The following is a 15,133-nucleotide window of genomic DNA, read 5'->3' as shown; positions in this document are numbered from 1 at the left end:
AATGCTTCGTCAGACAACCGCTGACGCTTGAAGAATCGTCGAATATCCATCATTCGGGACCGCGCGAGACAAAGCTGGCTATGGAGTTCCTCGGGGTTGGTAGTGTTAAAAATATATACACATTGATTGGAAAAACGGTTGAATGCGTACGTTGAAAACAAAAAATGACTATGTATGCAGCGAAAACTTATTTACAAGATAAATGCACGCTCGCAGCTTCATACACCTCGCTCCATCTTGCTCGCGCAACCGCACAGTCGAGTATTTGCACACACACTACTCGCCGCTCGTCGTTTTCTCGTCCGCTGTCTTGGTTGTTCTCAGCTTCGTTGACAACCGGCCACTAAAAACACCGAAGCACAAACAAAGAGGCGCGCACTGTTGTGCTCGGAGATCGGGACCAGGGTCTTCACCGCATTAGGACGAAGCAGCCAGACTACGGAGGGAAGCCTTCGGGAGGAATAGCAAAGCTGGAAGGTTTATTTTACATTTTGTACAGTAGCACGGAGACCAAAGTCAGAAAATGAGGGAGGATGATCTGGCACCCCACAGATTGCTGCTTAAATGCAGTTCAGATTCCCCAGGTACCCAGGTAGGGAATCTGATCTCGGGTTGAGCGTCCAATGGGCTGCTAGCGTCTTCTTTGGCTCCGCCCTCCCCACGTGACGGCGCACACCGCACAGACACACACATACACGGGCAAGGAGGAACTTGGCGTCTCTGAGTCGCGAACTGTTTTCCCAGGCCCAAAGGTCGTTTGCTGCTGAGTGACGATCCTGATCGATGGGGACGCGAGCGCTGACCGCTCACACCGGTGACCTCTTCATTTCGGTGGAAGGGACAAATCAGCCGTGTCGCCCCTCGGCTTTGTCTGCTGCCCAGGGCGCACGCGGGTAATGAGTTAGCGGCGCCGCCGCCCCGCCGTCGTCGCCACTGGGTCTCGTCGGTCAGTCCACGGGCAGTCCGGGAGAAGCACCGCGCTCAGCCTTCCCGGCGAAGGGATTAGACGTCTTTGTGTACGCCGACGCCGTCGCCAGTAGCTGCCCCACGCAGTGTCTCTTTTGTCTCCCCCGGACAGCAGCGCTTTCCGTCGCAGTAGCCTGATGACGCCGGTCTGGCTCGCCTGTTTCCGCTGCCAGTCCCCAGGAACGCAGTCCGGCACCAGAGCCGCATTCAGCATCGCCGGCGAAGGGGATTAGAGCCTTTGTCCCCGCAAACGCCGAGCCAGAAGCCGCCTCCAGGCCAGCTTTTCCTTGCGTCTTCTCCGAGAAACAGCAGCGCTTTTGGCCGCATACCTGATGACGCCTGACTGTCTCGCCGTTCTCCGCTGGCTGGGCCTCCGATCATTACAGCACACGCAAGGAACGCCGCGCGACTTCCGAGGGGAAGGGACACTCGCCACTCCGGTCGGAAAATTTGTTTTGTGTGTTTTTATGAGGTTCAGAGCCCCAAAACGACTCAGGCTATGAGGGACGGACGGTCTCTTTACCATGCACTGACATCGCACAGTACATGGGCGCTGTTGGGATTTGAGGCCCAGCCAGAGGTGACAGGCGAGCCAGGCAGGCGCCATCGGGCTGCCTTGACCAAAGGCGCTGGTTTCCGGAGAAGACGCAAGGAACGCTGGTGTGGGGGCGCCTCTGGAGACTGCGTCGCCGTGAACAAAAGCAGCTAATCCCCTTTGCCGAAAATTCTGAAAGCGGCGCTTGTACCGAACTGCGCTCTCCCGTGGATCGGAGGAGACAGCGAGCGGCGGCGGCGCCAACTCATCGCCCGCTTGCCCCTGAGCAGTCCGACAAAGCGGGGATGGACACGGCTGATTTGTCCCTCCCTCCTGAAGAATTCATCGGTGGCCGGGGTGTGCACTGTCTGCCTCCGTGTCGCTATCTCTCTAGAGATCAAAGAAACAGGCACACATCTCAAGACGGCTCGAAACACATGCTCGCCGGTGCCGCTGTATGTCTGCAACGACGCGTCCCCGGACGCGGCACTTTGCAGATGTGACCCAAAGCGTGGAAGCAGGGCCGCTTTTACTCTTTTGGCTGAGCGCACCGCCGCCCCTGACGTGCGGCCATCACTCACGGTTCGAGTGAGTGATTTTCCAGGGGGGTGCAGCCGCCCCCCCTTGCCCCCCCCCCCCTCCGGACGCCCATGAGTAAGTGTGGAGCATGTGTGGCGCGGTTTGAGGAGACAAAGGTTCTTGGCAAAAGTAAAGACAGGACAGCACGGATAAGCCTAGAAGCCTACCACATACAAAAACTTGGCAGCGAGTGCATCAGCGAACCTTCTTTATATCTGTTCCAGGCTGAGATTGACTATTTTAATGCAGCTACTTGTTGATTAGATGGAAGATAAAACGGGAGTGCGATGTCCTTGCGTACCCGCTCATGCGCTCGCGATTTGATGGCTCTGACACAACCCTTGTTTTTTTTGTCATCTTTTGTCTCTCACGATCCTTAGGCCTATAAAAGATGTGGCTTTCGACGAATAAATCCAGTAGACAGTTAGCGCTTGTGCGTGTGTTGCGTCTCTCTTGTCCATGTCTTTGTTTGCACTATAACATTTCTACTTCAAGACTGACTGTGTGCAGGTAGGGCATTACCACAACATTTCTGTGCTTTTTTTTGAAGTATCAGGTTCGATGCGCTGCCGGGACCCCTTGATCATGGAGCCAGCTATGGAGGCTAGCAGATGTAAAGGGTAACCTGCTGCTAAAAGGCGATCGGTCTGGTTATTGAAGGTGTCCAGGAAGAAATGCTGACATGATTTTTGCAGCGCGTTTTGGAAGCCCAGTTTTACTATGCCACTCTTGACAATTTTGTATGGGCTGAGGCGGACGGCAGGAGTGCCTTTTTGCCTCTAGGTTGGTAAGATCAGCAGGTGTGGTTATCAGAAAATCGGAGGATCAGGTCAAGAAATGTAATTGACTGCTCGTTGGGTGTTTCATGCGTCAAAGGGAGAGGTATGCAACGTTCAAATAAAGAAAGGGCCTTCGATACTGCTGAGGTAAAAGATTCATGGCTGCAATTTAAAAGAACGGGATAGTCGTCGACGTACCGGAAAAATTTTACCACGGCCGTCTCAGGAATCATCTTATTGCCACCTGGTTTTCTCAGGTGGCGCTGAAGTGTCTTCGATGACGTTGAAGTGTCTCGCGCTGGCTGGCTGCCGTATTCTGCTGGTTAGCGACCTGTCGCCCTATCTTCCGTTACATATTTTGGTGTAGGCGCTGGGTAAAGATCCCTGTATATGTCTCGTACTCCTCCGGATAGCCTGGGCTCTAGTCCTTCGCTAGTCCCTGTGGACCATGCTAGCCGGAGAAACAAAGGCCTACCTCCCGAACACAGCCTTTGGACTCTGCCAGAGCACCCAATCATCGACCTGTCATGCAAGCTGCACCCTACTGCACCTTGCAGAATCCTCGACTGCCCAAACCATTCCACGGCAGTCAGCTCGAAGACGTAGAAGACTGGCTTGTCGAGTTTGAACGCGTGGCCTCGTTTAACCAGTGGGACGACTCCGCCAAGCTTTGAAATTTCTTCTTTAGTCTCGAGGACGGTGCACGTACCTGGTACGAAAACCGAGAAGACGCCTTAACATCATGGCACGAGTTCCGCCGACGCCTGCTGGAGACCTACACCAGCATGGATTGTCGAGAACGGGCGGAACGGGCTTGGCAGTCTCGCATTCAGATGCCGAATGAGGCTGTAACCATGTACGTGGAGGATATGACTCGGGTCTTCCGGCGAGCTGACCCGGCCATGCCCGAAGATAAAAAGGTGCGCCAACTTATGCGCGGCGTTAAAGAGCAACTTTTCGCTGGCCTCGTGCGCAGTCCACCGGGGACTGTTGCTGAGCTCCTGACGGAAGCGGTCACGATGGAGAAAATGCTCCTGCGGCGGTCTACCACCTACGACAGGCCAGTACTCGCCGCTTCGGCTACAGAACCGTTTCCTACCTTCGAGGCTAACGCTGATCTCCGCGAGCTGATCCGCTCCGTTGTGCGCGAAGAGCTCCAGACACTGTTCGGTGCTCCCCTGCCGACGGCCGGCTCTCTCGCTAGCCTCGTCCGTGAAGAGGTTCAAGCCTTGAGGCCTTCGTTCCCGTCCGTTGACCCGCCGCCTTTTCCCACGGAGTGCCGTCGGCCAATGTATGCTGAAGCCTTGCGACGTCCTGCGCCCTCTTGGCCGCAGTTTCCTCCTTCCAATCAAGGCTCGCTGTTTTCCGCACAACCCGACACGTACTACATCGACAATCGACTATCACCCCAGCGGAAGACGGACCTGTGGCATGCTCCAGATCGGCGGCGTCTGTGCTTTCACTGCGGGGAACTCGGTCATCTGTATCGCCAGTGCCCGTATCGCCAGCTTGGGCTGCAGGGGTTCCCTATAGACATGCCCGGTCCACCAAGAAGTCAACTACCCCGGGAGATCGAGGACTACGTGGCCCAGCAGCGCATGACGGCAATTCCCCACCGGCAGTCTCGGTCTCCATCACCACGCCGACCTTCGCCACAGCCCCAAAGCTCCCCCTGGATGGCGCAGAGACGGTCGCCAAGTCCCCGCCGGGAAAAGTAAAGAGAGCGACTTCCGGGGGCGAGGCCGCTGGCATGCGAACAAGATCCCCCGACAACGCGAACAGCAACCGACCGCGATTTAAAGACAACGACTGCAGTACCTGAACTCGGAGATCGAGTCTCGTTGGATATACCCGTGCTTCTCGACGGCTATAAGGTTAGTGCTTTGGTGGACACTGGCGCTGATTTCTCGATTTTAAGCTGAAAGCTAGCGGCGCTTCTTAAAAAGGTAATGACGCCATGGTCTGGCACGCAGATTCGCACGGCTGGCGGACATGTCGTAACACCGCTTGGCCTATGCACGGCAAGAGTCCAAATTCGCAGCTCCACATTTGTTGTCAGCTGCCTAGTTGTACCTGACTGCTCCCGTGACTGTATCCTTGGCGTTGATTTTCTCCGGGAGTATGGAGCTATTATTGACCTCCGAAAGCGCACGGTCACATTTTCTGCCGAGAATGCTGATGTTTACTTCGAGGACTGTCAACGCCGCGCCGCCCTTCAAATATCCGCCGAGAGCGTTTGGATTCCGCCACGCGCCAATGTTTTTGTGAGTGTTCACAGCGACGGACTACGTGAAGGGACAGCGGTCGCAGAAGGCAACCTATCCCTTTTGCTCACCCACGGCATCTGCTCAGCGCGAAGTCTCATCCATCTCCGCGACGGCTGGTCTGAGCTTCTGGTGACTACTTCTCTAACGAGCCCTGGCACTTTTTTCGTACTACTGCCATCGCATTCGCCGACCTCTTAGCGAAGGTTTCTGAATTTTTCGCGTTCGAAGCTGTTAGACCTGTGCGCCCATTCCTTGACGCTCTTGACATCAGCCGAGACCTTTCGATGACTCAACAGCGAAAACTACGTGCCCTCCTACTCGAATACGCTACCTGTTTCGCTTCTTCGTCGGAAGTCCAGCAGACGGCTCTTCTGAAGCACCGCATCATTACGCCCGACGATGCCCGCCCTATCCATCAGCAGCCGTACCGTATCTCACTGAAGGAGCGTGAGGCGATCCAACAGGTGAAGGAATTTAAGGCAGAAAGCTGGGCTAGTTGGTGTTTGGTGTTTGGAGGAGATGATTTCAGATGGAATCATTCAACCTTCCAGCAGCCCCTGGTCTTCACCTGTCGTGCTGGTGAAAAAAAGTATGGGACACTCCGCTTCTGCGTTGATTATCGAAAACTGAACAACATCACTAAAAAAGACGTCTACCCGCTGCCTCGTATGGACGACTCACTCGACAGACTACGTCGCGTCCAGTACTTCTCCTCCATTGATTTCAAGAGTGGTGTACTGGCAGATAGAGGTTGACGAGCGGGATTGCGAAAAAACGGCGTTCGTGACAACCGACGGACTGTACGAATTTAAAGTGCTACCTTTTGGGCTATGTTCAGCGCCGGCAACATTCCAGCGGATGATGGATACCGTTCTCGCTAGACTCAAATGGCAAACTTGTTTGGTTTATCTCGATGATGTCGTATTTTCCGAAACCTTTGCCGAACAGAAGAGCAAGTTGCTGGGCTAGTTGGTGCTGTTGCATCGTGGTGGAGCAGCGGAAAGGACGGGACACAAGAAACAAGGAAGGACGTACACAGGCGCTGGAGACAGTTAACAGAGCCCGATGAACAAGATATGAAGTTCAGAAGTGAAAGTTGCTGGGCTAGTTGGTGCTGTTGCATCGTGGTGGAGCAGCGCAAAGGACGGGACATAAGAAACAAGGAAGGACGTACACAGCGCCTGTGTACGTCCTTCCTTGTTTCTTGTGTCCCGTCCTTTGCGCTGCTCCACCACGATACCACGTTGCCGAACACCTTGAACGCCTGAGGAGAGTATTAGATGCCCTCCGATCGGCCGACTTAACGCTAAAGCCCGAGAAGTGCCACTTTGGGTACAAAGAGTTGAAGTTTCTCGGTCACCGTGTGAGTACCGATGGCGTTAAGCCATCGAGAAAACTGCTGCTGTCGCCGACTTTCCTGTTCCTACAACAAAGTGTGCAACGTTTTTTGGGTCTGTGCGCATATTACAGCCGCTTCGTCGCCGACTTTTCAAAGATTGCCGCACCCCTGCCTGTACCACCTCACGCGCGATGATACACAGTTCGTGTGGGCCGCCGAGCAACAGGAGGCTTTTGCCGAGCTGCGCAGACGACTGCTAACAAACCCTTTTCTTGCGCACTTTGATGAAGAGGCTGAAACCGAAGTCCACACCGACGCGAGGAACGTCGGCCCCGGCGCCGTACTCGTCCAACACCGAGGTGGCGTGGAAAGTGTCATCGCGTATGCAAGCCGCACGCTTTCTCGCGCTGAAACAAACTATTCGACCACAGAAAAAGAATGTCTTGCGGTTGTGTGGGCAACCATGACATTTCGTCCTTACCTCTACGGCCGCCCGTTCAAAGTAGTTACCGACCACCATTCTGTGTGCTGGCTTGCCAATCTTCGCGACCAATCGGGGCGCCTAGCCCGATGGAGCCTCCGCCTCCAAGAATTCGACTGCACCATTGTGCACAAATCTGGCCAGACGCACGAAGACGCTGACGCACTCTCTCGCGCACCCGTCGGGTTAGCGGATGATAGCATAGAGGACGAGAGTGGTCTTCTTGGAGTTGTCAGCGACTTAGACTTAATGACCCGACAGCGAACTGACCCAGACCTGCGACCTATCATTGATTTTCTGGAGGGCCGAGCTTCTGACGTACCCCGACAATTTTCTGGGAACCTGCCGGCCTTCTGCCTCCAGAACGGCATTTTGTTTAAGAAAAACTGCAGCACTGTTGACCGAGCGCACCTCCTCGTCGTTCCGGCAGATCTCCGCGCCGATATTCTTCTTGCTTGTCACGATGAACCAACCTCCGACCACTTGGGCTTTGCCCGCACACTTGCACGCGTGCGCCAGGCGTATTATTGGCCCAAACTTTCTCACACCGTCCAACGTTACGTCAGCGGCTGCCGCAAGTGCCAACGTCGTAAAGCGCCTCCTCTCAAGCCAGCGGGTTTGCTCCAACCTATTGAACCGCCTCGGACACCGTTTGATCAAGTTGGCATCAATCATCTGGGCCCATTCCCTGTGCTGTGTCATCGGCCGGCCATAAATGAATCATAGTCGCGACCGACAATTTAACAAGTTATGCGGAAACTAAGGCGGTGCAGCGCGGCACGTCATCTGATACCGCCCAGTTTTTTATGCAACAAATCGTGATGCGTCATGGCGCACCGTCCCATGATCGAGGTACTGATCGAGGTAAGGCGTTTACGGCACAGCTCATGCGCGACGTGTTCGAGCTCAGTCACACGAACCATCGCAAAACCACTGCCTATCACCCACAGACGAACGGGCTCACAGAGAGACTCAACAGAACGATCGCCGACATGATCGCAATGTACATAGACTCGCAGCACAAAACCTGCGACGAGATTCTCCCGTACGCCAGATACGCCTACAACACGGCCACCCCGGAGACGACCCGATTTACACCATTTCGTCTGGTCTACGGACGTGACGTTCAGACGATGCTGGACGCAATGCTTCCATGCTGCACTGATGACCATCCACTCACGCCAGACGCCGAGCAGTTCGCTAAGCGCGCCGAGGAAGCACGTCAACTTGCCCGCATTCACATTCAGCGCAGCAGAGCACGGATGCGCGCCGCTACAACCTCCGTCATCGGCACGCCGACTACCATCCCGGTGATCAAGTTTGGGTGTGGACCCCCGTACGCCACCCAGGCTTGTCTGAAAAACTGATGTGCCGTTACTTTGGACCTTGCAGTGTTTTGCGCCGCGTCACAGAAGTAACCTACGAAGTCCTTCCCGACGGGACTGTGCAGCCTCAGCGTCGCCCACCCCGCTCTGAGGTTGTGCACGTAGCCCGCATGAAACCGTACTTCACGCGGTACTTTCAGTGTTCCGCTAGTTGTCGCATGGGACACCTTCGCCAACCTCCCTTGTACATTTTTGTGTGCTTGTGCTGTTGTTTTGTTTTCCCCCTTCCATTGCTCGTACTGCAGCCCTGCTTTTATCTTTTCTTTTTTTGGGAGGGGGAGTAACGCCACCTGGCGTTCTCAGGTGGCGCTGAAGTGTCTTCGAAGAGGTTGAAGACGTTGAAGTGTCTCGCGCTGGCTGCCGTATTCTGCTGGTTAGCGACCTGTCGCCCTATCTTCCGCTACATTATGCAGGGTTCTGTAATACTGGGCTAGAAAAAGTTCGTTTAGAATGAGCGCTACACAAGAACCAATACACACACCCTGCTTTTGAATATACTTGCGGTAATTCGAGGTGACAAACGTTAATTTAGGTAAAAATCCAAAAGTCTCAGAAAATCACGAACAGAAAGACCGATTTCGTTTTGGAAGCTTATGGCTCCGAAAGAATCAATGGTAGCTTCAATGCAGAGCAATAATTCGTTATGCAGTAAAGAATAATATAAATCCTTAATGTCTACGGAAAAAGGCTTTCAAATTCTTAATCTGAACGAAAAAACGTAGCGTTGAAACAGGACTCAGAAAGATGAGGACAGGACGGGGCTAGCCCGTCCTGTAGCCCGCGTCACGTTTTTTCGTTGAGATTATCTACGGCAAACTGGCCTCACAGTGTACTCTGTTAAATTTCACGTTCTTGCCATGGATAGCGTTTCAATATTCGATGGTCTTATCTAATCCGTTGACCGCGAAAGGGTCGTCAAGGGTTATTAACTTCAGCTTATCCCTAAGAAAAACTACGACCGACTTTTGCCAAGATACTTTTTAAAAACCTATGTCACGGAAGGGTGTCTGGGACTTATGGGTCTTTGCAGAGAAAAACACGTTACTGCTGAGATGACTGGCAGAGAGAATATTACCGGCTAGGTTGTCCAATTTGATGGACTTACAAAGGCGCGCAGCTTGCTTCTTCACTTTGAGAAGGTTGACATCGTCTCTTCTATGGAAGACAGACTCTAGAGCGCTGGTGGCTATTCAGTTAAAGTCTGAATGCATGGAGCACCGTGAAGCCGTCTTCCTTAACGGATTGAACCAGGAACAAGTCCTTGGCTCGAAGAAAGGTGACGGTTTGGCGCAGCGGAAGGCTCTTGGAGGACGTTTCGCGTTTTTGCAAGACGTCGACGCCTTCGGGAATACATCTGGGTTTAGTCAAGGGTTCGACGGCATACCGTCTGGTCAGGAGTCATGGCTTGATGAGATTCACTGGTCACTGACCATGGTCAAACAAAAATCAAAAATGACGTTTCGGGAGCCGCAGCGCTCATTTTTGTTTTTGTTTGACCATGGTCAGTGACCAGTGAATCTCATCAGCACATCTGGGTTTGTCAGAGTCGGCTGCTCGTTGCCCTATTTGTCTCACTAGTCCGAGAAGTTCAACGGCGGACGTTTTGGGCTCAACAGCAAATTTGGGACCTAGGCTGCAGAGATCCAGCACATTGTCCGGTAGGTGCACATCCCCCACCGTGTGCACTGGATTCGAAGCTATCACTGTCTTTTTTTTTAGCAGCCACGTCCGCAGGATGATGAGACATCTTTGCCAGAGAAATTCCGCCGTGGTATCGAGGACTGGAAGGCATTCTTTCCACGCGTGGTTCGACGACTTGCTTGAGCACACCCGTAGCAAGAGGGCGTCCATGTAGAGACGACGTTGTCGTTGCCATTCAGGACTTAGAAGCTTCAGTACCCGGATCCCATGGCCGGACGAGGGAACAAACCCGCCGAATAAAGCCAGGACGTCCGGAGGCAGGAACTTGTGACGGATACAAAAGGAGAGGGTGTGGGACCGGCATATCGCATTAGCGGCCTGAGAGCAGATGGAACTTGGGTCAGCGGTGAAACAATTCCCGCTGAACAAGAGATGAAGCTCGGAAGAGCGCCCTTTTGGAGCTTTTGTCTTAAGTCCACCTTTACTGAATGGGAAGGGAGGTTGTGCACGGAAAAAGAGAAGGTGTGCATTGTTCAAAAGTGGCTCCTGTACTAAGTAACATCTTTCTGAGTCATGCAGATAAAGCTATTAGAAGTAATTTGGGAGTCAGTACAAAACGCATCTTCAGATATGTGGATGATTATCTTGTTTTTGTCAACATGAAGATTTCAATAGGCAGGTCGATGAGGTATTAAAGATTTTTGACGAAAGCGGACACGTCCTAACTTTCACCTTTGAAAAACCTCACGGAAATGAGCTACAGTTTCTGGATATAAGATTGGCAACGAAGCAAGATGACGTGTGCTGGTCCTTCCTTCAGAGATCAGAGAAGCCTTTGCTCAATTTTCGTTCGGCGCATTCGAAGGTTGTTAAATGTGGCATTGCAGTTTCTTGCCTAGGTGCTGCCACTGCCAAATAATGCGCGCATGCTATCAGTACAAGTTTTAATCAGCAGGTTCAGAGGCTAAGAACTGCGGGCTTTCCAGATGATGTCTTAGTACTTGCTTGCAGTAAGATACTTAAAAAGGTCAAAAGGCAAAAACCACAGGGACCTTCAAAAAAAAGGAAAAAGATAAATTCGTTGTTCTACCGTACGTTCACCAAATGCCACACCGTTTGAAGCAAGTAGGCAGCAGATATGGCATTGATGTTTTTTTTTTCTGCACCAAACAAGGTCGGCAAATTGTGCGCCATTGCAGATATAAGGTCCAGGGAAGACGAAAAGTAGCGTGGATTTTTGGGCTTGTTGGTGCATAGTTCCAATAAACTGTAGCGCAGCAAAAGACGAGGACACAAGAGACGAGTGACGAACACCGCGAGCGCTAACTTCCAACAAATTTTATTCTCCTGAAGCATCACTATATAAGCCAAAAAACAGTAATCACATGTGCGAACAGAATCAATTCCTCAGAAAAACGAGCTCTTTATCTGAGAGGAGAATGGAAGGTTTTCTTACACACGAGCATCCTGACCTATTTATCTTTTCGGCTTCAATGTTTTCGCGCGTTACCCTTTCTCTACTTTTCCTTATTGCCAGACTTTTATCAAAGAAAGGCTTACAGGTTTTTGACTCGCATGCGAGAATGTGGTCAACCAGCGATCCGCCTTGCCCGTTTCTGACGTTGCGAGCATGTTCCATTAGGCGCTCATTCAGACATCTCCCCGTCTGGCCGATATAGTGTTTCCCGCATGAGAAGAGAATTTGATACACAACACCTTCATCGTACGTGACGTAGGGCTTCTGGTGCCTAGTTGCGCATCCGCGCGCTTTGTTAGTGTTTGTTTTTCCCAGTTTGCACAACGTTGCAAGTTTTTTCGGCGCCGAGAACACGACGGTCGCATTCGCTCGTTGACCAATTCTTTTCAAATTGCGGGAAATCTTGTGTAGATAATTTAATACAACAAGGTGTTTTCGTTCACGGGGAACCGTGTCGTGGTGACATTGATTTTCTGATTTCATTCTCTTAACAAGTTTTTCGGCAACAGAAACTTGAACATGGGAGGAGTACCCGACATTAGTCAGCCTCTTGGACTGATCTTGAATACTATCGGTCATCATGTGCGGACAAGATGTCTGGAGAGCATTTTAAAAAAACAAATTGACAATGCCTCTTTTTACCAGTTTTGAATGAGCGGAGTGATATGGCACCATCGGCTTGTTGCTACGCGGCTGGTAGGCCCAGCATATGTGATGAGCGTGAAAGGTGAAGTAAATATCTAAAAATGTAATGGAGTTATTGATGGGCAATTCGCACGTTAAAACAAGCGGTTTAAAATGTTCTTTCATGATAGTTACAATGCTATGATCCTTTGGCTCATGTGAGCCGTGGTCACACTTGATAAGAATAAAGAAGTCATCAACAAATCTAAAGACCTTGATTACGTCCAAGCTGTCTAGGTGGCTGGAAACAGCCTTGTCAAGTTTTCAAAAAAAAAAAAACAGATTACTCAGAATAGGCGCTGTGTACGGCCCGATGCATATCCTTTCTTTCTGAAGGTAGGGTTTTCCTTCCCATTTATGAACGTTGACTGCAAGAAAATAGCTAAAATTTCTAAAAAACTGCTCGCCGACACACCCGCCGCTTCCGGAAAGCAACAAACCCGGACTCATCTATGCACTCCTCTACACAGCACAGCACCTTGTCGTTCGGCAGCGGGTAATACAGATCCTTAACATTCACAGAAAATGCAACAATGCTGTCTTCAGTGCGCGACCGAAGTCTAAAATTTCGTCAGATTTCTTAACCATAAGAGGGTCGTCAAGAGGTAAAAGGTTAAGTTTGCTTTGTAAGTACATTGAAACCGTTTTTTGCCATGTGCCAGTTTCAGAAACGATCACCCTGAATGGGTTTTCGGGTTTATGAGTTCTTGCACTGAAAAACACGTCTAAAAAATCTTTTCGTGCATCGCCTATTTCTTTAGCCAGCTTGGTAACGTTTAGATTGTTGCATAGCTTCCTCGGTTTAGCTTTTAATTTTGACATCATTACTTCGTTGCGGCAGTTAAATACAGAAAACAGTGCTTTACAGGCAGTGCCTCGAGGCTCAGGTTCTCCTGAATATCGAAAGTCAGGCAGCCTGGTGAATTCTTCGTGAATACCAGCGTATCACTGCTCAAGCTACCGAATGATTGTCGGCTCAACATCTGCCACAACTACGGGCCGACCTTGCGAGCAGGACGAAGACAGCTCGGAGCACCGTCCACACCCTGGAGGCCCTGGATCTACCGGATGACGTGTCAAGGGTCCTAGCGTTAGGACCAAAGTTTGCGGTGGAGCCCAAGCCGTCAGCTGCACAACTACTTGCGATGGTACGCCAAGTATCGCAGCGTGCAACGCAACTGGAACACGACCGCTGCATTTCAGGAGTCGACATTTTGCAATGCTCAAAGCCAGGACCTTCCAAGGTACCCCTTAAGCGCGTCGAGTCCTTCATCAAGGAACAGGACCTGGTCGTGCTGCCTGCTGACAAAGAAGGTGGTTTTGCGATTCTACCCTGTGAACTTTACAAGTTCAAGGCTGACGAAGTCGTGTCTTCTGTATTTAACTGCCGCAACGAAATAATGATGTCAAAAGTAAAAGCTAAAGCGAAGAAGCTATGCAACAAGTTAAACCTTACCAAGCTGGCTAAAGAAATAGGCTATGCACGAAAAGATTTTTTAGACGTGTTTTTCAGTGCAAAAACCCATAAACCGGAAAAACCATTCAGGGTGATCATTTCTGAAACTGGCACATGGCAAAAAACGGTGGCACCGTGTGGCGACACTAATGAGTCCGGACCTCGCGGCGGCGCAGGCGGCGGCCGTGGTGGCCAACAGGGGCCGGCTCCTGGTGCGGCCGAAGTGGCTCCAGCGAGTGTCATACGCCATCTGCGAGTCGAGCCTGCGGTACGCGTGTGCCCTTCCCACCTTCTTCCTCTTCGGCGTCAACCCCAACCAGCTGAACCAGGTGCGTGGCGGTGCTGCAGAATTAAGGCGGCGGTACCACGCTAGCGGCGGTCAGCAGCCGTTTTTCGTCATGTTTGTGTGAGCGGTGTGGCTCATCCGTTTGCGCTAGAAAAATGATATTGAGCGCATTGTAAAGATAATTGTATCTTCTTTGCGATGGTATGTGTCTCTAAAAGCTATTCACGTTAATATGATAGCAGTGAGCAAAAGAGCGAGGGGCATAAAACGATATTTTTGCTCGACTTGCCTGCGTTGGACCGGATTTTTACGAAAACTGCTGCTCCGAAAAGAAAACTGCTTCTGCAGCTTTTAGATGAAGTGTGACTCGAGAACCTTGCATCAAGTTATTGAGTTATATTGGGTAGTTATTTAGAACTGGTGCCATAAATAAGTGTGAAATTTAAAAGAATAACGCATTAATAACTCCTAGTCCAATTCATAAATCACAAACATATTTAGCAGGATTGTAGATAGTACCCATGTTGTTAATTCTTGAAAATTTCATTGAGCTACATGTCATAATTTTTTAGTTTTCATTGTTCAAAGTTGGTCGTAACCTAGAAACTGCGCTTATTTGATCTGAGTTTTAGAAGCAAGTAAACGTCGTATAGGGAACAAATTCGGCACACGAAATATTCAGGAAATATTCGAAATCCTCTCGAGGCGGCATTTTGCTATGACAAACAGAACGATAGTACTGCGCCGTTCAATTGCGCCATTTTTTGGTGCGCCGTAACCTCCGCAAAATACATCCAGCGCGAAATATCACTGTTATATTCCAGGCTTTTTTGACAGGAACTGAAGTCGCTGGTCTTAATACTACCAGTGATGTAAATTTTGGTTTGATAAACGACTCATGTTAGCTCGCACTCGCCCCTTTGTTGGTCGACGGGGCTGCTGCATTTGAATCTCGCGGGCGTTTTGACTCAACAATGGAGTTCCGCCGGTCAACGACAGTGGGGCTGCCAAACATTTTGAAGCAAGACTTACGAGACAGACGACTGACTTCGCTGAAACCTCTCCTGCCTTTCGGTCGTTTCTTCGGCTGCTCAGCAGGCTGTCATGGGCGTATCGTGCTGTTTTGCTTGTTGGTGTTTTTTTTTACTGCGCTTTTGTATTTGTGTGCAGCGCCGTTTTTTATCACTTTATCTTGCCAGTTTATTTTTGTGTAAAAGTGTCAAATGGGGAATCGGCGGAAATACCTTCAGCGCAAAAG

At 51.0% G+C, this 15,133-nt stretch overlaps 1 long non-coding RNA gene and 1 pseudogene across 1 annotated transcript in view; both read left to right on the top strand.

Annotated features, from left to right (window-relative positions):
- LOC149326607 (uncharacterized) overlaps positions 1-15,133 on the top strand; it is a 40,808-nt gene that overhangs the window by 24,331 nt on the left and 1,344 nt on the right. The window contains exon 2 of the long non-coding RNA XR_016286534.1: positions 13,766-13,918. This is a non-coding gene — a long non-coding RNA (uncharacterized LOC149326607). The remainder of the gene's footprint in view (positions 1-13,765; positions 13,919-15,133) is intronic.
- On the top strand, positions 3,250-4,577 carry LOC149326608 (uncharacterized; annotated as a pseudogene).

This window comes from Amblyomma mixtum, chromosome 10 (assembly GCF_055824585.1).
Source record: "Amblyomma mixtum isolate Tamu chromosome 10, ASM5582458v1, whole genome shotgun sequence".
In the NCBI taxonomy this organism is placed as follows: domain Eukaryota; kingdom Metazoa; phylum Arthropoda; class Arachnida; order Ixodida; family Ixodidae; genus Amblyomma; species Amblyomma mixtum.
Note: the sequence above shows the minus strand (reverse complement) of the source record. Positions and strands in the feature narration are given on the sequence as shown.